General features: G+C 42.9%; 1 protein-coding gene across 4 annotated transcripts in view; it reads right to left on the minus strand.

The window, feature by feature from the left end:
• The window catches only part of PDLIM1 (PDZ and LIM domain 1), a 94,203-nt gene that overhangs the window by 20,442 nt on the left and 53,473 nt on the right, over positions 1–20,288 (minus strand). The window lies entirely within an intron of this gene.

Here is a 20,288-nt window from a genome sequence, read left to right on the forward strand (position 1 = left end):
TACCATTTATTTTACTTACTACAGGGTATATGCTCATTTTGTTTATATCCTAGATTTTGTCTGAACATGTTCTTGTAAATTGCATGTATACCAACTTATGCTCTGGCTCATTTCATTGGTTTAAATTTTTTTAGTGCAAAAAGTCGAAGGTTCTACTAAAATGTCACAAAATATTCACCAAAAGTAGAGATGTACATAAAAACATACCTCCCAACTTTTCAAGAAAGGAAAGATGGACAAAGTATGTGGCGCGTGCAGTGCGCCACGGCAAATTTTGACCACGCCCCTAGCCACACCCATTTGGCAGTAATTGTCATTCAGCAGATGTCCCAGACTGTCCATTCATATTCATAGCAGTCAGAATTTTTTTATATTTCTATGTGTCACTATATGACATGTTGCTTATTTGTACCTATAAATCCGTGTTCACACGTTGCATAAATTCTGTTTCTTTTTGTTTCTGTCTGCACCAAACTACACAATAACTATCTTCTCTGTTTTTTCCAATTTTGCTGCATTTTTTCTGCCTTTTCTCCATTATTTAATGTGTTCTTGGTTTAGATGTGAATCTGCGTTTTTAAGTGTTTTTATTGTACCGAGAAGCTTTTTCCTGCATTTTTTTAAGCTCCACATAGAAACCTCCAGAGAAAAAAAACCCCCCGAAAACCGCAGAATTCAGCGACGTCTTTTCATGGAATCACATCCACTTTACTTGGACAATTAAAACAGCAGAAAATGTGCAAAAAAACAGCAGAAAAAAAATGCAAAATTTACACTACATGGGAATATGGACTAATTGTCCAAGGAAAGTGGATGTTTCGTCATGAAATCTCCGCCCCTGGTGCGTGTAAAGACGCTGCTGAACTGTGCGGTTTTGGGGTTTCTTTTTTTATAAGCTTCAGGATTCACATCAGCAACAAACATGTATCAAATAAGGCGACAATGCATAAAAAATACCGCAGACACGCAATAATCAGAGGAGATTGATATTGCGCTCGTGGCGCGGACACCTGCAGAAAAAATACAGCATTTACGCTATGTGTGAACACGGCCTCAGTGATACATTTTTATTACAGTTTTTATGGGTTTTAATAAAGAAAAATAGTAAAATTGCGCCATTTTTTCTTGCCATTTACCGATCCCCATAGATAATCTGATCGCTGCGTTGTTCAGGTCATTACGGTCACAGGGACACCAAATATGTCTATGTTATTTGCTGGTTTGTGATGTTTATTATTTTATTAAAAATGTGTAATAAAATTACATTATTCTATTTTTTTTATTATTTTTAGTAATTTTATTAGAAGAAAAAAAAAATCCTCTTTTCCTCTCTCTCCAGAATACAGGAGATAGAGACACTGCTGTGTACAATGGAGCTGTGTCCTAATCTGCTGTGTAAGAGGCTGCATTGTAGGTTCATTTATGTAAAATCCTTCCTCTGACATCATCAATCCTAGTGGCTCAATGAGGCTGCTGGACACAAGTTTTGAATGTTGCTGGTTTGAATCCAAGGTGGTGAAGAAAAAAAAAATAAACTGTATTTGTATTTTTTTCTTTATAGTAGTTTTATGGGAACAAATTAATCTGACTCTTTCCTTCACCTACATTGAGATACAGTATTTATCTATCTATCCCACTGTCTGTCTATTCCTCTATCTATCTAGGATTCTATCTATCTAGGATTCTATCTATCTAGGATTCTATCTATCTAGGATTCTATCTATCTAGGATTCTATCTATCTAGGATTCTATCTTTCTATCCATCCCTCTATCTATCTATGATTCTATCTATCCCCTCTATCTAGGATTCTAACTATTCTATCATGTATGTATCTATTATCTGTCATGTATCTATATATCCCTCTATCATCCATCCATCCCTCCATTCATCCATCCCTCCATCCCTCCATCCATCCATCCATCCCTCCCTCCATCTTTGCAGCTGAATAATCTGCTTCTGGTGCCTCACCTGCAGTATAGAGGTCAAGATAACAAAATCTTCCTATGGGTTTCAATACAGGCAGTAGCGCAGTGGTAAAGCTGCTGCCTTTGAAACAATGAACTCAGTTCCACGGGTTAGAGTACCGGCCACCCCGAAAATCCAGAGCCGATGATAATTTAATTTATTCACTGCACTGAGGGGAGGAGCCGGGACATCAGCTGTGAGCCGCTGGGCACACCTCTAAAATCGTGGCAGTCCCGCAGAATCCGGGACGGTTGGGAGGTATGCATAAAATAAGTCTGGGTGTGAGTGTTTGGGGAGGGGTGTGGGGTGGAATACATGTGAAGGGAGGGTGGTCTGGAGGCTGGGATGCCTTGTGCAAACATTTTACAACGTTTTAAAAATTTGATGGATCAGTGAAAAATACCTGAAGACCCCCCCAGACCCAATCCAGAATGATGAACATAAAGAAACAAACAAAAGAATACATCATAAAACACAAATAGATGTTTGAAATTAAAAGACGTATAAGGCTAGTTTCACACTTGCGTTGAACGTCATCCGTTGCATTGCGTTGTGTGATGGATGCAACGGATGCGTTGCATATAGTGGCACAACGGATGCAATGGATCGTACAAAACAACGGAAAACTTTGGTTTTTTTCTTCTTTTTTTTCTTCTTTACAGTTTTACCAGCAGCAGACTATTGTGAACGATCAGCTGATCGCTCTCACATGCCGGCAGCCGGTCGATCAGCTGATCGTTCGGCCGCCGAGAATGTGTGTGGGGGGCGGAGTGCGGAGTGGGTGGAGCAGAGTGGGCCATGGTGCTGAGGACAGGTGAGTGTATACATACATGCGGAGTGGAGTTCGGGAGGGGGCGGGGCCAAGCGGGGGAAGTGTCGGGCTCCCTGCACACGTAGCGAGGGTAAATATCAGCAAAGCACTTTGCTTGGTTACCCAATATTTACCTTGGTTACAGGTGCAGGGAGCCAGAGAGAGCATGCGCAGTGAAATCCTACGGATTGCGCTGCTCAAAAAAACGTTACATGCTGCGTTCCTCCCGCCCGGAGCAGCAGATGCAACGCTGACACTTGCGTTACAGTGCGTCGTCCATACAAGTCTATGGAGAATAGCGCAGTGCATTAACGGACTGCGCCATTCTCCATAGTGACGGACTGCGCTTAACGCAAGTGTGAAAGTACCCTAAAGGTGCAAATCAAAAATATGCAAAAAAAAAGTGCAAATGCAATGATGAATTGTAAACCTGTCCTGGTCATGTGTCCTGTAACGAGCTGAACGCCTGTGTGACCATCACAAGACAGTAAATAATGAAGGTTTCTATGGAGAGACTGCAGGCAGACATCTTGGAAATCTTTAGGACTTTATACAGAGAGTATACTGGAAAAAATGAATAACTTTTCACTTTACAAAACTTAAACTTTATTTACTAATAACTGATCTGGGAACACAAGTGGCTTATGCCGGTCAGACAATGGCCTACATGCCTAGCACTGATGGTGTGACGATAAATTCCCCACAATCCATTTTCCCCTGACATTCCTAACCCATGAGGCAATTATGGCTCCAGTGAATGAAACAATAGTCCTGTTAGATCTTGTGCCTGTTATTCCATTCTTATCACACCTAGCGCTGGGTGACGCACCCTGGTAATTACATCATGTCTCTCAGGAAACAGATCAACAAGAACAAATACAGCAGAAAATGATGAAACCACCATCACGCAGAGCACTAACACCGTGTGCACCGACATTTCCTCTCAATGTCTATGTAGAGATTTTACAGGAAATTATACAGCAATAAACCTTAAACAACTATCCAGCAAATGAACTATATTGTGTGTCCCATTGGCTGCTGAGAAAAGTTGGCAGCTAGCCGAGCACAATGAGGGAGGTTACCATAAAGGCACCGGTAGTGCCACCAGAGGGCGCTATTTTGTCATGACGTTAATTTAAAAGGAAATTAGATGAAATTAGTTTATGATTAGGGATGATCGAATACCTCAAATATTCAGCTTCGCGAATATTTTCCGAATAATTCGCCGCTATTCGACTATTCGCGAATATTCGATGCGCAATGTAAGTCTATGAGAAACCCGAATAACTATTCGGGCTTCCCATAGACTTACATTGCGCATCAAATATTCACATAGCGGCGACGTATTTGGAAAATATTTGTGAAGTTGAATATTTGAGGTATTCGATCATCCCTATTTGTGAAACAAAAATCTACTAAGTCTCTGTTATGATCACTAAACCCATAACCTTGTTTTAACACTATGTGGTTCTGTTTCAGAGCCGTCCGATGTGTTCTAGGCACCCATAGAGTGGAATCAGGGCCTGTTTTAGACACAGTAGGGCCAAGGTTTAAAGTGGTCCTAAATGCTGACATATCGCACCATCACACTCAAGCATTTAGGTTGCATTTACATGCGCAGAGTTCAGACTGGTATATAAGTGCAATCGACAATATGCAAGTCGTTCAGCGCTTTTTTCCAGGCCTCTTTAAACAGGATGAGGAAGAATGATGGGGACAGAACGCTGACTAGTAGATCAATCCGTCCCCTACACACTGTATGTTACACACACAACAGACACATGTACACAGAGCAAAAATACGTCTTCACATATATATACAGTATAATCACAAAAGTGAGTATACCATCACATTTTTGAAAATATTCTATTTAATCTTTTCATGGGACAACACTGAAGATATGATACTTTGATACAATGTACAATAATCAGTGTACAGCTTGTATAAAGGGTCATTTACACACAGACATCGCTAACGATATATCGTCGGGGTCACGGTGTTTGTGACGCACATCCGGCGTCGTTAGCAACATCGCAGCATGTGACAGGCTGGAGCGACCTTAAACGATCGCAAAAGAGGCAAAAATAGTTTGTCTGAGAGAGGTCGTTTATTTATGAAAAATCGTTGTCTGGTCAGTAGCGATGTTGTTACTCGTTCCTGCGGCAGCACACATCGCTACATGTGACACCGCAGGAACGAAGAACATCTCCTTACCTGCATCCACCGGCAATGAGGAAGGAAGGAGGTGGGCGGCATGTTCCAGCCGTTCATCTCCGCCCCTCCTCTGCTATTGGACGGCTGCCATGTGACGTCGCTGTGACGCTGCATGAAACACCCCCTTAGAAAGGAGGCGGTTCGCCGGCCAGAGCGACGTCGCAGGGAAGGTAAGTCCATGTGACGGGTGTAAGCGATGTTGTGCGCCACAGGCAGTGATTTGCCATGACACACAACCGACGGGGGCGGATACACTCACTAGCGCTATTGGTACCGATATCGCAGTGTGTAAAGTACCTTTAAACAGTGCAAATTTGGTCTCCTCTACATGCCTCAACACACAGCCGGGGCCGTCTTAACAGCATTATAGGCCCCTGGGCAAATCAGTGCGCTTGTGCCCCTACGACACCCACTCACAGTAATAAAATGTAAATGATCAATAACATTAAAAAACATTTTATTGGCACTTCAACAAAACTGGCACTAAAGCATGCTGTTCAACTTGTGGTATGGACGGTTGGAGGTAGAATGTTATATTTTCAGGCTATATATTGCTAGTATTAAGGGTGAAGGAGGCAGTGCGCTACTATGTCACCAGCATAATGCTCAGTTAAAAGTGGCGATTGTTTTAGTGTAAACTTGTCCAAAAGTTTACAAAACAAGAAAGCCTGCGGAGACACCATCACATGTTTCTCAACGCTGGCAGGAAACTAGCCAGGTCTTTCACCGGGATGGGACAACCACGGGAAGGGCAGTCTCCAGTCAAGGAGACCACCTATGCCAAACATGGTATCCATCCACAGACAGCTGTTCAACCATCCTTACCTATGTAGTCTTCTACTAGGCATTGCTCCCACTAGCTAGTTTCCTACACCACACTGATGAGGGGCAAATACCCCGAAACAGCTGTTTGTGGATGGATACCATGTTTTGGTATAGGCGGTTTCCTTGACTGGAGACTGCCCTTCCCGTGGTTGTCCCTTCCCGGTGAAAGACCTGGCTAGTTTCCTGCCAGCGTTGAGAAACATGTGATGGTGTCTCCGCAGCATTCTTGTTTTGCATATTTTCCCAGGGGGCCTTGTTCTAGTGTCACTGCGTTGAGAAACACGTGATGGTGTCTCCGCGGTGTTGGATGTTGATCTCCCCGAGGTCAACCATCCTTACTTATGTCCAATAGTTTAGTTACACTTTAACATAGAGATTAACAGGGGTCCCTGTGTTCGTGGAGCCCACGGGTAAGTACCCATTGGGCCCAAACACTAAAATTGCCCAGCATACAACAATGTAGAAAATGTGTACACCACTAAGTTAAAATGGCAAAATTGTGCCCAAAATGTCAATATTTTGTATGGCCACCATTATTTGCAAACAATGCCTTAATGCCTCTGTCACTTGGTTTGTGCCACCTAATCTAAGAGCAGCATAATGTAGAGACAGACATCCTGATTCCAGTGATGTGTCACTTACTGGGCTGCTTTGTGTACTTTTGATAAAAGCACTGTTTAATCAGGAGTAGATTATCAGGACTACTTGACATGCTGCCAGATAGTCCAGCATATTCATGAGCTCTGTATAACTACTAGACCTGCAGCAGAGAAAACATTGATTTTATTAAAATGACAGCAAACAGCTCAGTAAGTGACACACTGTTGGAATCAGGGTCTTTGTCGCTATATTATGCTGCTCTCAGATTGGGTAGCAAAAGCCTGGTGACAGATTCCCTTTAAGGATGATCAGTTTCAGGGGAGTAGGAGCAGACTGAAGTGTACATGAACTTTGCTTGTCGCATTATTCCAATGGGTAGAGTTTTTTGTAGGCGCCTAGCTGCAGCTACCTCAGGCATAACCTTTCCACATCACTTTGTGCGGCTGGCTAGAACATTAAAGGACGATCTGGCGGTATGGGAACAGTTCTTAATGGAGTTTAATGGGAGGTCATAGTGGATCAGACCACCGGTTTCAAATTTTGATCTAGACATCCACACTGATGCAGCGGGGTCAACTGGTTTTGGTGCATATTGTTCTAGACAGTGGTGTGCAGATAGGTGGCCAGAGAGTTGGAGAAACAATGGGTTAACACGAAACTTAGTACTCCTTGAATTGTTCCCCATAGTGGTTGCTTGTGAAATTTGGTGCAATATTTTCCAAAACCGAAAAGTGAGATTTCATTGTGATAACTTGGGAGTTGTAGAAGTCATCAACAAACAATCAGCTTCTTCCATGCCTGTTGTTACTTTGCTGCGTCATCTAGTGCTGCGCTGTTTAAAGTCACATTGTCAGATTACAGCTGTGCATGTCCCCGGTGTGTGTAATTCTGTGGCTGATGCTCTGTCTCGTTTTCAGTGGGACAGATTCCGTTCGTTAGCCCCGATGGCAGAGGTACAAGGCAAGAAGTGTCCGGACTTTCTGTGGTCACTGCCAGTGACACCGCATACGCTCTGATAGAACGGTCTGTAGGTGTAAGCACATGGCAGAGGTACCAGTCAGCATGGAGGGAATGGGAAGACTTGTGTGCTCTAGTGGGACATGATGCCAGGTTACATGATAATGTTTCCTTGTTGTTATTTTACATTAGCAGGGCCTTTGTGGACGGTACTTCATTGTCCAGTATTAGTAGTAAAATGTCAGGATTAGCCTTTTGGTTTAAGTTGCACGACGTCACTGATTACACAAAACATTTTTTAGTTAAGCAGGCCCTAAAGGGTTACAGGAAAAGTTGTAAGAAGACCAGAGATAAACGGCGTCCGATTTCTTTCCAGTTATTGCAGCAGATACTGAGTGTACTAGGCCGAGTCTGGAGCAGTCCGTTTGAAGTGTTACTCTTTAGTTGTGCATTCACACTGGCCTCTTTTGGAGCTTTTAGAATCAGCGAGTTAGTGTCGAGTAGCTCCATCAGAAGTGGGGGTCTACAAGCCGAGGACGTGCATCAGTACACAGACAGATTGGGTCTACAAGCCGAGGACGTGCATCAGTACACAGACAGATTGGAATGTTTTCTGGCAAAGTCAAAAACTGATCAACAGGGTAAAGGAAAATGGATCACATTGTTTCCTTTAAGCGGTTCCAGGGCCTGCCCGGTCATCTGTTTTAGAAACTATGTCTCAAGAAGGCCAAATATCCAAGGTTCATTGCTAATTCATGAGGATTGTAAGTCATTGTCACAATTTCAATTCACAGCAGTTCTTAAAAAATGCCTGACAATATTGGGAGAGACTCCAAATGCATTCACTTCACACTCATTTAGGATCCCTGGGGAGGAGCTCAGCGGACACAAGGAAATTGATCAAGGGGTATACCCAGATTCCCCCTTGAGCTAGGTGTACACGGCGGAGGGGGATATGGGGCTGGGACTTATAACAACCACATCTCTGGGCCGATAATCTTGTTTTTTCTTGTTGATGTTTTTTCTTATAAAATAAAGGGCTGCTGTGGCCAAAATTTTAATCCATGTCACGCAGTGTGTGGTGTCTTATTTATTAGGTTACCAGGAGCGCAATTCACTAATCCATCAGTCAAGACATCTTTATCAATTCTGTTTCAGACTTCCTATGTTATGCATGCTGGGATTTTAACAGCTTCATGACCTTACTATTTTCCATCTTTCATCTTCTTCCAAGAGGCATATCGTTTCTATTTTTCATTCAATATAATCAAACTAGATGGTGGCCTGATTCTAGCGCATCGGGTATTCTAGAATGTGTGTGTAGTTTATGCTGCTTTTCGGTCATCCTCAGTGGCATATTTTCGCTTAAGACCCATTGGAAGACAGAAAGCGTTAATCGTGATAGTGTACAGTAAAGAAGTATCTGTTCAGCGCAGTGAACGGGACTGAACTATGTTGCACTGTTACAGAACGTATTCAATAAACGTGACAGAACTACGTCACTCTGTGACTGACAGAACTTGTCCAATAAACGTGACTGAATTACATCACACTTGTTTAGTAAGCATGAGAGCTACGCAGGGCCGGCGTCAGCACCCACACACATCGTGCCATCACGCCACAATCATTATTTTCCCCTGCATTTGCTAAATTTCCCCTCCATCTGCTCTCTAACACAGGTTCTGTTACAGTCTGTGTCACGTTGCTAAGGCCGCAGTCGGGTATCTAAAGGGCCGGCCCGCACCACTCCACATCAACACCCACATGCAATCCGGAGGCAGCTGAGCAGAGAGGTGGGCGGAAAAAGCCGAGGAGGAAATAGCAAGCAGATGCATCTCCCAGCCTGCAGGGCCAGTGAGGGAAGGGAGAAAAGTACTACAGAGTATGAAAAGAGAAGAAAGTGCAAGGTGAGTATAATCGGGTTCTTTTTTGCTTTTCTTCTTTACTGTGTGCTGGAGGCTGCTGCTGGGGTGTATATAGAGGCTTTGCCTTGTGGGGTGTATATAAAGACTGCTGGGGTATATATGCTGGGGTGTATATAAAGATTGCTGGGGTGTATATGCTGGTGTGTATATTAAGGCTGTTGGGGTGTATAGAGAGGCTGCTGGGGTGTAGAGGCTTCTGCGTGCGACAAATGAGCGAAGCGTGGTTCAAATCCCGTGCCAATTCACCTGTTGCTGATTGGTCGCGGGCCGCCCGCGACCAATCTGCGACGTGGGATTTCCGTTAGACAGAATTAGACAATTATATATATAGATGAGTGTTTATATTTTGGAGGACGAGTTGTACTTTTGAATGAAAAGTAATTTTACTATGTAGTGTACTGAGAGCTATATTTGGGGTCGTTGTCATGTTGGAACACTGCCCTGTGGCCCAGTTATTGAAGGGAAGGAGTTATGCTCTGCTTCAGTATGTCGCATGAAATGTTGGGCATTCGTGGTTTCCTGAATGATTTGTGGCTCCCCACAGCTGGCAGCACTCATGTAGCCTCAAACTAGGACATTCCCACCGCCATGCTTGACTGTAGGCAAGACACACTGGTCTTTGCACTTTTTACCTGATTTCCTCCACATACGCTTAACTCTATCTGAACCAAGTTAGGGGTGCTTCACACATAGCGACAGCAACAACGACGTCGCTGTTACGTCACCATTTTCTGTGACGTAACAGCGACCTGGTAAGTCGCTGTTATGATCGCTGCTTAGCTGTCAAACACAGCGATGCAGCAGCGATCATAACATTGCTACATGTGCAGAGAGCAGGGAGCCGCGCACACTGCTTAGCGCTGGCTCCTTGCTCTCCCAGCTACAGTACACATCGGGTTAATTAACCCGATGTGTACTGCAGCTACATGTGCAGAGAGCAGGGAGCCGCGCACACTGCTTAGCGCTGGCTCCTTGCTCTCCTAGCTACAGTACACATCGGGTTAATTAACCCGATGTGTACTGCAGCTACATGTGCAGAGAGCCGGAGCCGGCAGCACAGGCAGCGTGAGAGCTGCGGAGGCTGGTAACTAAGGTAAATATCGGGTAACCACCTTGGTTACCCGATGTTTACCCTGGTTACAGCTTACCGCAGCTGCCAGATGCCGGCTCCTGCTCCCTGCTCGCTTCATTTCGTCGCTCTCTCGCTGTCACACACAGCGATCTGTGTGTCACAGCGGGAGAGCGCCTTTGAAGAAAACGAACCAGGGCTGTGTGTAACGAGCAGCGATCTCGCAGCAGGGGCCAGATCGCTGCTCAGTGTCACACACAGCGAGATCGCTAATGAGGTCACTGTTGCGTCACCAAAACCATGCCGTAGCAGCGATTTCGGTAGCGATCTCGCTATGTGTGAAGCACCCCTTAATCTTGGTCTCATCAGATCACAGGATATGATTCCAGTAATCAATGCTGCTTGTCTTCAGCAAACTGTTTGTAGATTTTCATGTGCATCATGTTTAGAAGAGGCTTCCTTTTGAGACGACAGCCATGCAGACAAATTAATGCAGTGTGCGATGTATGGCCTGAGCACTGACAGTCTGACCCACTCACCCCACCCCTTTAACCTCTGCAGCAATGCTGGCAGCACTCATGTCTATTTTGAAACAACCACCTCTGGATATGACACTGAGCAAGGGCAATCAACTTCTTTGGTCGACCATGGCAAGACCTATTCGGAGTGGAACCTGTCTAGTTAAACTTCTGTACGGACTTTGCCATCATGCTGCAGCTCAGTTTCATGGTGTTGGCGATCTTCTTATAGCTTAGACCAACTTTATGTTGTAAAAGAGGTTAAGGTACCTCCGCTGGGCAGGGTTCAATTACGGTGCAATAGACGAGGCTGAAGAAACAAGGTAACAGCTTTATTATCGGACAGGAGATAAAGTCAGCGGTAAAGTCTAATGTGGTAACAATAAAAGTAACAAACTGGCAGGTTCTAACTGGGCCACACCAACACAGTCGTCCTATTACCAACGCAAATGCAGCAGATAACTTTGATATACAGGATAAGTTAGAAACTATTCTACTGTCAGAACTAACTGGCTTTTGCTATTCGGGCCATGCGGCTACCAAGGCTGATGCTGAACCCCATCAGCGGTGTACACTGCTAAAAGACTCTCAATACCACAATGGAGGACCAAGTCCGGGACTGGGAGCTCGATACTGCGGTGTTCGGATAGTTTGTCGGTGCGCATTTTCCTTCCAGGCAGGGGGAACTACTTCTCCACAGACCTGGAGTGCTTGTCTCCTTCGGCATCTCTTCTCATCTTTGGAATCCCCAACTTCAGAAACTTCCCAATCTGGTACTGGCTTGGCAGACACCAGAGCTCTGTCACGGTCCAGCTCGCAATCTCTCTCGCAGCCCAGCACCGTGCCTGTCTCCCAACCACCGTTCTTGGATATTCTCTCAGGTAGTTTCCTCTCTTGCACTTATTCAGGTAACCGGCTTCTCTTGTTCCCGCCCTAAGCTCTCATCCTGCGCTTTCTCAGCTTCCAGCACGTTTTGGGTAGGGTTAGTCCAACTGCACTGATCAAGGGAGAACACCCACTCTGCTGAGTAGTACACAAAAACACAAGGGGAACACTTTCTCTTAAAGTCATAGTGTGCTAATCATTCATAGGGGCGACAGCCATACAATTTACAGCATCAATTCTTTTTTTCAAATCTTTAGAGGATTCTTTGACATGAGGAGCCATGTTGAAATTCCAGGGACCAGTATGAGAGCGTGTGAGCAATAACACCAAATGTAACACATCTGGTACCCATTCACACCTGAGACCTTGTAACACTAAAGGGTCACATGACACCAGAGAGGGAAAATGGCTAATTGGGTACTATTTACCATTTTCACATAGGGGTGTACTCACTTTTGTGGCTAGCGATTTAGACAAATTATGGCTGTGTGTTGAGTTATTTAGAGGGCACCAAATTTACACTATTATACAAGCCGTACACTGGCTACTTTACATTGTATCAAAGTGTCATATCTTTAGTGTTGTCCCTTGTATAGATATAATAAAATAATTACATTCTAGACTTCACCACACAGACAGACAAAAGCATGTTCACATCATTGGGTTGTCTGTGTCATACAGGATGAGTTCCCGAGAGAGAGAGAGACTCTTTGTAATCACTTATACTCTGCCCAAGAGATGGGGATTCTGAACACAGGACTAATCTTGAAAACAATACCTTTTGTAATATACTTCTGTCGGATGAAAAGCTTCCATGAACACATCTCAGCAGGGATCACATAGTACTGGATTGTTATGCAGATTATTTTTCCTCCCATGTTATGTCCAATACTACCTTTTCTGGCATAGAAAATCAGACCAAATGAAAGGATGTTGTCACTGGGCTCCTGATGGTGGGTGTGGACGATAAGGAGTGAATGACAGCTTCCTGAGCATGCCTACTGAAGACACAATTAGTCTGCCTCATACAAGCTGAGTTGACCGTTTAATTCAGCAGTTACAGCTGGGGCTGACAACTTTGCTAGTGAAGTCCTATAATTTCTATTTCATAAGCAAAGGTGTTAGGTATTCCAATCACGGACATAAACAGCTGAAAAGTGCGAAATCTGCATAACAAATACAGTGGCAGGGCTGTACTGGCCATCTGGAAATTGTCAAATAGGCTGGACCCTACCTTCGGCTGCTCTGACACTTAATATCCCCCAATATTTTTGTCAGGACTGTTTCTATGGCAGTAAGTTTGGGTGGAGAATGGAGGGGCATGCCAAGTGCTCTCTCATAGGTCACTGCAATGCATGATGAAACTGGTAGTAATAAAGCACAGTAAGCCGGGAAGAGGACGTTATCAATGTAAACATCAGAGCTGAAGCTGCAGACACCAAGTGATGCTATCTGCATGATAAAAAGTATACATTACTATAATAAGAGTATGGATGCATTTAGTGGCACATAATAGCATGACTGAGGAGTAAGAAATTATATGAGTTAGGGTAGTAGATAACTTCTTTAAAATTTGAACTATTAAGCATGATCCTGGGGTTCCAAAATCCTGATGATAATACTTCCTATCTTGTGTTGTTATGGGGTCACTAGTGGAAATGTTGAACGTAATGCCTTGCAACTTCTGTCTGCCTGATAACTGTCTAGAAATTTAGGAATTAAGGAGGTACCCAACTCCAATTCCATTTTATAGATATATAATTTATTTTTTAGTTTGTTTTATTTTTGGGGAAACGCTGTAACAAAGTCTTTTTTTTTTGCCCCCAAAATGTGCCAGGGCTAACTTTTGGGGTGAGGCTTATTCTCAGCCATACCCGGTTGGGGAAAAGTTTACCCCCAAAAATGCAGATTCCCCTTCCCAGGAGAATCATACTTACCAGACTCCAAGCGTCTGCATCACTCCTAGGTCCTCCTGCGCTCTTTGGCAGGCGCTCCCAGCAAGAATGCTCCATGCTGTCCTCGCCTGCTTCTGGCCAACACACCGATGTAAAATGTCAGATTTTGACAGCGCAATCTAAGAGGTAAGCAGGCATGGCTGGATCTCTGATTCACCTGCGCCTGTTAGCCGCACATCTGCTAAGCGGATCAGCAGACATGGACGGGGATTCCCATGGGCTGGCTGCCGGAGCCCGCGGTACCGGGTGGGGGAGGGGGGGACACACACACACACACACACACACACGAACTAGGGTGTGTATAGATATACGTCCAAGGTCGTGAACGGGTTAAAAATATTTTACCTCACAGAAAGAATCATTTATGATCCAGTGCTCTGCCATCTGTATAATCTTTACCACCCTCCTCTGCCCAGGAGATGTGGTATGATCAGACCATGTCCCTGTATAGTCAGACACGGCCATTACACAGTACAAGTACATAGCAGGGACACATTAACAAAAAATTCTCTCAGCACAGGAGTATTTTTTTTTTTTTTTTTAACACATCCAATTGTGGAATTATTATTCCAAGAATATTTTCATTAAAATGTACTTTGCTTTTTGAACAACCCCTTTAAATTAAAGATAAATAGTAATGTGCTTCTCTTGTGCGCTGACCACATTACATCAGTTTCCTATACAACACTGTAAGAATTACTTCTCTGTCAATTAGCTAGAATAATACCACAGAAAAACAGTGAAACTTCCTTGTTTGACAAAGATTTGACGTTATCGCACCTACACTATACTGCTACCCCAGGGACATATCAGAGAGGGTGAGCACGCCAGGTACTGAGTGACGAGGACGGTGCCTACAAGACATTTTGCCTTGGTCTTGGTATTTAGATACAGGGCTGGGTTAGCAAAGTAAGGCCCCAGGAAACAGACCGCTCTGAGCAACCTGTTAAAATGTAATGAAGCTCCAGCCTTATATCTTACGGATGCCAATAACAATTCAGCCTGGCCTACGAGAAGTATTATAATAGGTCAGATGAGCACAAAAATCACAAACCTGACAATCCTCCACCTCCTCAGTAATGAATGATGGATGGCAGGGTGTACAGACTTATACATTAGCAGCTGTCAATCATTGGTGAGGGGTCCTGACTGGGCCAGGACATGACTGGGAAACAAATGGGCTTATAACAAAGAAATCCCGTGTAGTATTTCTGTTGGATCCAAATGGCACAATGGTTTTTTTTTTGACATTTGATTTAATTGCTGATCAGATGTGACATTAATTTTTTTTTTTTATAAAGGATAACAAATTTTGTAACAAATTTTTACAGCCATGAGCTATTTACAGAGCTATATATTTTACTTCTTTCCCAAGAGGTTAATATGACAGTCTGGCATCTAACTCATTTCCTTCTCAAGAAGAAATAACATGCATGTTGGTTAATTAGAAGGCCAGATATGTCTAAGTTATCAGTGCTTCAACATCCATCCTATGTCTGCGATCGACTGAAATAAGGACGAAGTCAAAAGGTTTGATTTTGCCCATTAAATGGTGTCCCTAATTTACGATCATAGACAGTAAAAAATTATTATATTATATATAATAATATTTTTTTTTTTTTTTTTTTTTTATTTTTTTTTTACACAGTATATCACAAAAGTGATTACACCCCACTTTTTTTTTTTATTTAAATTGTATCTTTTCATGGGACAACACTGAAGATATGACACTGATATAATGTAACGTAGTCAGTGTACAGCTTGTATAACAATGTAAATTTGGTGCCCTCTAAAATAACTCAACACACAGCTATTAGTCCAAACTGCTGGCAACAAAAAAAAAGAAGGAGTACACCCCTAAGCGTATATAGCCAAATTGTGCCCACTGAGCCATTATCCCTCCCTGGTGTCATTGGCTCATTAGTGTTACAAGGTCTCAGGAGTGAATGGGGAACAGGTGTGTTAAAGTTGGTGTAATCGCTCACACACTCTGATACTGGTCACTGGAAGTTCAACATGGCTCCTCATGGCAAAGAATTCTCTGAGGATCTGGAAAAAAAGAATTACTACTCTACATAAAGATGGTCTAGGCTGGAAGAAGATTGCCAACACCCTTAAATTGAGCTGCAGCACAGTGACCAAGACCATATAGCAGTTTAACAAGACAGGTTCCACTCAGAACAGGCCTCACTATGGTCTATGAAAGAAGTTGAGTGCACGAGCTCAGCGTCATATCCAGAGGTTGTCTTTTCAAAATAGACGTATGAGTGCTGCCAGCATTGCTGCACAGGTTATAAGGGGGGTGGTGGGGTCAGCCTATCAGTGCTCACACCATACGCTGAACACTGCATCAAATTGGTCTGCATGGCTGTCATCCCAGAAGGAAGCCTTTTCTAAAGTAGAAGGCTTACAAACAGTTTGCTGAAGACAAGCAGATTAAGGACATGGATTATTGGTGGTCTGATAAAAAAAAAGCATGTGTGGTGTCAACCAAGTGAGAAGTACAAAGACAAGTGTGTCTTGCCTACAGTTAAGCATGGTAGTGGGAGTGTCATGGTTTGGGAATGCACAGCTGTGGGGAGCTACAGTTCATTGAGGGAACCATGAATGCCAACATGTACTGTGACATACTGAAGCAGCACATGATCCCCTCCCTTTGGAAACTGGGCAGCAGGGCAGTAGTCCAACATAATGACCCCAAACACACCTCCAAAATGACTACTGCCTTGCTAAAGAAACTGAGGGTAAAGGTGCTGGAGTGGCCATCCATGTCTCCAGATCTAAACCTTATTGAGCATCTGTGGGGCATCCTCAAGAGGAAGGTGGAGGAGGGCAAGGTCTCTAATATCCACAAGCTCCATGATGTTGTCATGGAGGATAGAAGTGGAGTCCAGTGGATCCTGTGAAGCTCTAGTGAACTCTATGCCCAAAAGAGTTAAGGCAGAGCTTCAAAATAATGGAGGCCACAGAAAATATTGACACTTTGGGTACAATTTGGTCATTTTCACTTAGGGGTATACTAACTTTTGTTGCCAGCAGTTTAGACATTAATGGCTGTATGTTTAGTTATTTAAAGGGAACCAAATTTACTGTTATACAAGCTGTACACTGACTGCTTTACATTGTAACAAAGTATCATATCTTCAGTGCTGTCCCATGAAAAGATAATAAAATAGTTACAAGAATGTGTAGGGTGTACTCACTTGTGTGACATACAGTACTGAGATATCTATTTATCTCAAGAGGAGGCCAAAACCACAGCAATCAATATTTTATCTCCAATTTTTTAGAAGTGTATCTTTAGGTCTCGTGATCAGCATTATTGGGACCATTTAATGAGCAATATATTAGTAATATTATAGAATTTTAATTAGTATTTTACCAACTACCATTTCTGTACAACTTTCATAGGATTACAAGTTGAAGTTACCATACGTGTTATTTACAGAAGTGATTTATAGTGGCATAATATAATATAAAATATATATATATATATATATATATATATATATATACACATATATACACATATATACACATATATATATATACACATATATACACACATATATACATACAGTTAGGTCCAGGAATATTTGGACAGCGACACAATTTTCGCGAGTTGGGCTCTGCATGCCACCACATTGGATTTGAAATGAAACCTCTACAACAGAATTCAAGTGCAGATTGTAACCTTTAATTTGAAGGTTTGAACAAACATATCTGATAGAAATTGTAGGAATTGTACACATTTCTTTACAAACACTCCACATTTTAGGAGGTCAAAAGTAATTGGACAGATAAACCAAACCCAAACAAAATATTTTTATTTTCAATATTTTGTTGCGAATCCTTTGGAGGCAATCACTGCCTTAAGTCTGGAACCCATGGACATCACCAAACGCTGGGTTTCCTCCTTCTTAATGCTTTGCCAGGCCTTTACAGCCGCAGCCTTCAGGTCTTGCTTGTTTGTGGGTCTTTCCGTCTTAAGTCTGGATTTGAGCAAGTGAAATGCATGCTCAATTGGGTTAAGATCTGGTGATTGACTTGGCCATTGCAGAATGTTCCACTTTTTTGCACTCATGAACTCCTGGGTAGCTTTGGCTTTATGCTTGGGGTCATTGTCCATCTGTACTATGAAGCGCCGTCCGATCAACTTTGCGGCATTTGGCTGAATCTGGGCTGAAAGTATATCCCGGTACACTTCAGAATTCATCTGGCTACTCTTGTCTGCTGTTATGTCATCAATAAACACAAGTGACCCAGTGCCATTGAAAGCCATGCATGCCCATGCCATCACGTTGCCTCCACCATGTTTTACAGAGGATGTGGTGTGCCTTGGATCATGTGCCGTTCCCTTTCTTCTCCAAACTTTTTTCTTCCCATCATACTGGTACAGGTTGATCTTTGTCTCATCTGTCCATAGAATACTTTTCCAGAACTGAGCTGGCTTCATGAGGTGTTTTTCAGCAAATTTAACTCTGGAGTGTCTATTTTTGGAATTAATGAATGGTTTGCATCTAGATGTGAACCCTTTGTATTTACTTTCATGGAGTCTTCTCTTTACTGTTGACTTAGAGACAGATACACCTACTTCACTGAGAGTGTTCTGGACTTCAGTTGATGTTGTGAACGGGTTCTTCTTCACCAAAGAAAGTATGCAGCGATCATCCACCACTGTTGTCATCCGTGGACGCCCAGGCCTTTTTGAGTTCCCAAGCTCACCAGTCAATTCCTTTTTTCTCAGAATGTACCCGACTGTTGATTTTGCTACTCCAAGCATGTCTGCTATCTCTCTGATGGATTTTTTCTTTTTTTCAGCCTCAGGATGTTCTGCTTCACCTCAATTGAGAGTTCCTTAGCCCGCATGTTGTCTGGTCACAGCAACAGCTTCCAAATGCAAAACCACACACCTGTAATCAACCCCAGACCTTTTAACTACTTCATTGATTACAGGTTAACGAGGGAGACGCCTTCAGAGTTAATTGCAGCCCTTAGAGTCCCTTGTCCAATTACTTTTGGTCCCTTGAAAAAGAGGAGGCTATGCATTACAGAGCTATGATTCCTAAACCCGTTCTCCGATTTGGATGTGAAAACTCTCATATTGCAGCTGGGAGTGTGCACGTTCAGCCCATATTATATATAGAATTGTATTTCTGAACATGTTTTTGTAAACAGCTAAAATAACAAAACTTGTGTCACTGTCCAAATATTTCTGGACCTAACTGTATATATATATAAATATAATCTATCTCTGGCTACAAAACAGTCGTTCATGATCTTGTAATGTAAAACCAGTATGGCAAACTCCACACCACACAATCCCATTCCATACAGTAGTGCCAGTGCCACACATGCAAAATATCCCATGCTAAGTGGTGATTTATTCAGCCTCTTTGTGCAATACAAGGATTTCTTTTGTGATGAGGCAATTCCAAACTACGACACACGCCGGCATCCCCCCCCTAACATGCAAAGTGCAGGTGTAGCCCTCAAAGTGACTGATATATGTATTCTCAATTAATTACAGTCCTAATTGTACAGATTTGTGAGACAATTATAGTAATTGTAAGGCAGTGTTCGTACAGGTATATCTCATGGTCTATATTCGGACTGCAAGGTTCGGACTAACTGTGCGCCTCCCCACCCGAGCAGATATCCTCATATGTGTTTATGAGGCCATCAGTTCAGGTTAGTAGACGTGTTTAGAGGCCGGGCATTGCAGGTTGTATATGGACCGTGAAATATGCCTGTGTGAACCCGGCCTTATCATAGACTGCAAGCAGCAAATTACAGGTTATAAAACCAGACCGCCTGTTATCTGTTACGCAATTTAAGATTTCATGCACTTGGGAGAGTTATACATCCCTTTATAAGTCTGTAAAAGGAGACCTACACGAAACCTAGATAGGTCTTTTTTCTAAAAAATTCTATAAAAAAGGAAAAAATGAAGCATTTTCAATCTTAAGCAAATTATGGATGCATTTTCCCGCTACAGGCATTGCTTTTAGGGTAAAATATGGGACCTTACAGGAATATCATAAGCAGTAGAATGGAGTGCTTATAATATAATAAGAACCCATAGGCACGCAATCTTCTGCCATACAGGGTCCATCCTTTCAGCTTTGCATGTCCATCATAAAACTGGCCAAACCCACAGATATTGGCTCAGCCAAGATACTAAAGTGTATGGAGGCCTCAAGACTCTCCTCCAACAAATTATGATGTTGAAGACAAGGATCTGGGATGTTTGATTTCGGACTGCTGATCCTTTTGTTCTTGGTGAGAGAAGTCATCTACCAGAGGAATCTTCCAGACTAGGAAGCACAGGAGCCCTTGGCTGATCCGTGTATGAAGGGGTCAGGAGAGGTAGCAGTCTGCTGAAACCCTCGTTGAGAGTGACGGCAGCTATTCATTGTATAGGAAAGGGTTTTATAAATTAAAATGCAGGAAAAAAAACTTTTTTTTTTGTTTCAGTCAACAAAATGTGTAGTATAAGCATAAAAACATCCTTTTCCTCATTGGAGATGACAGCATAGTTTACATTGAGTAAAGTCGCAGCT

This window comes from Anomaloglossus baeobatrachus, chromosome 5 (genome assembly GCF_048569485.1).
Source record: "Anomaloglossus baeobatrachus isolate aAnoBae1 chromosome 5, aAnoBae1.hap1, whole genome shotgun sequence".
Classification (NCBI taxonomy): domain Eukaryota; kingdom Metazoa; phylum Chordata; class Amphibia; order Anura; family Aromobatidae; genus Anomaloglossus; species Anomaloglossus baeobatrachus.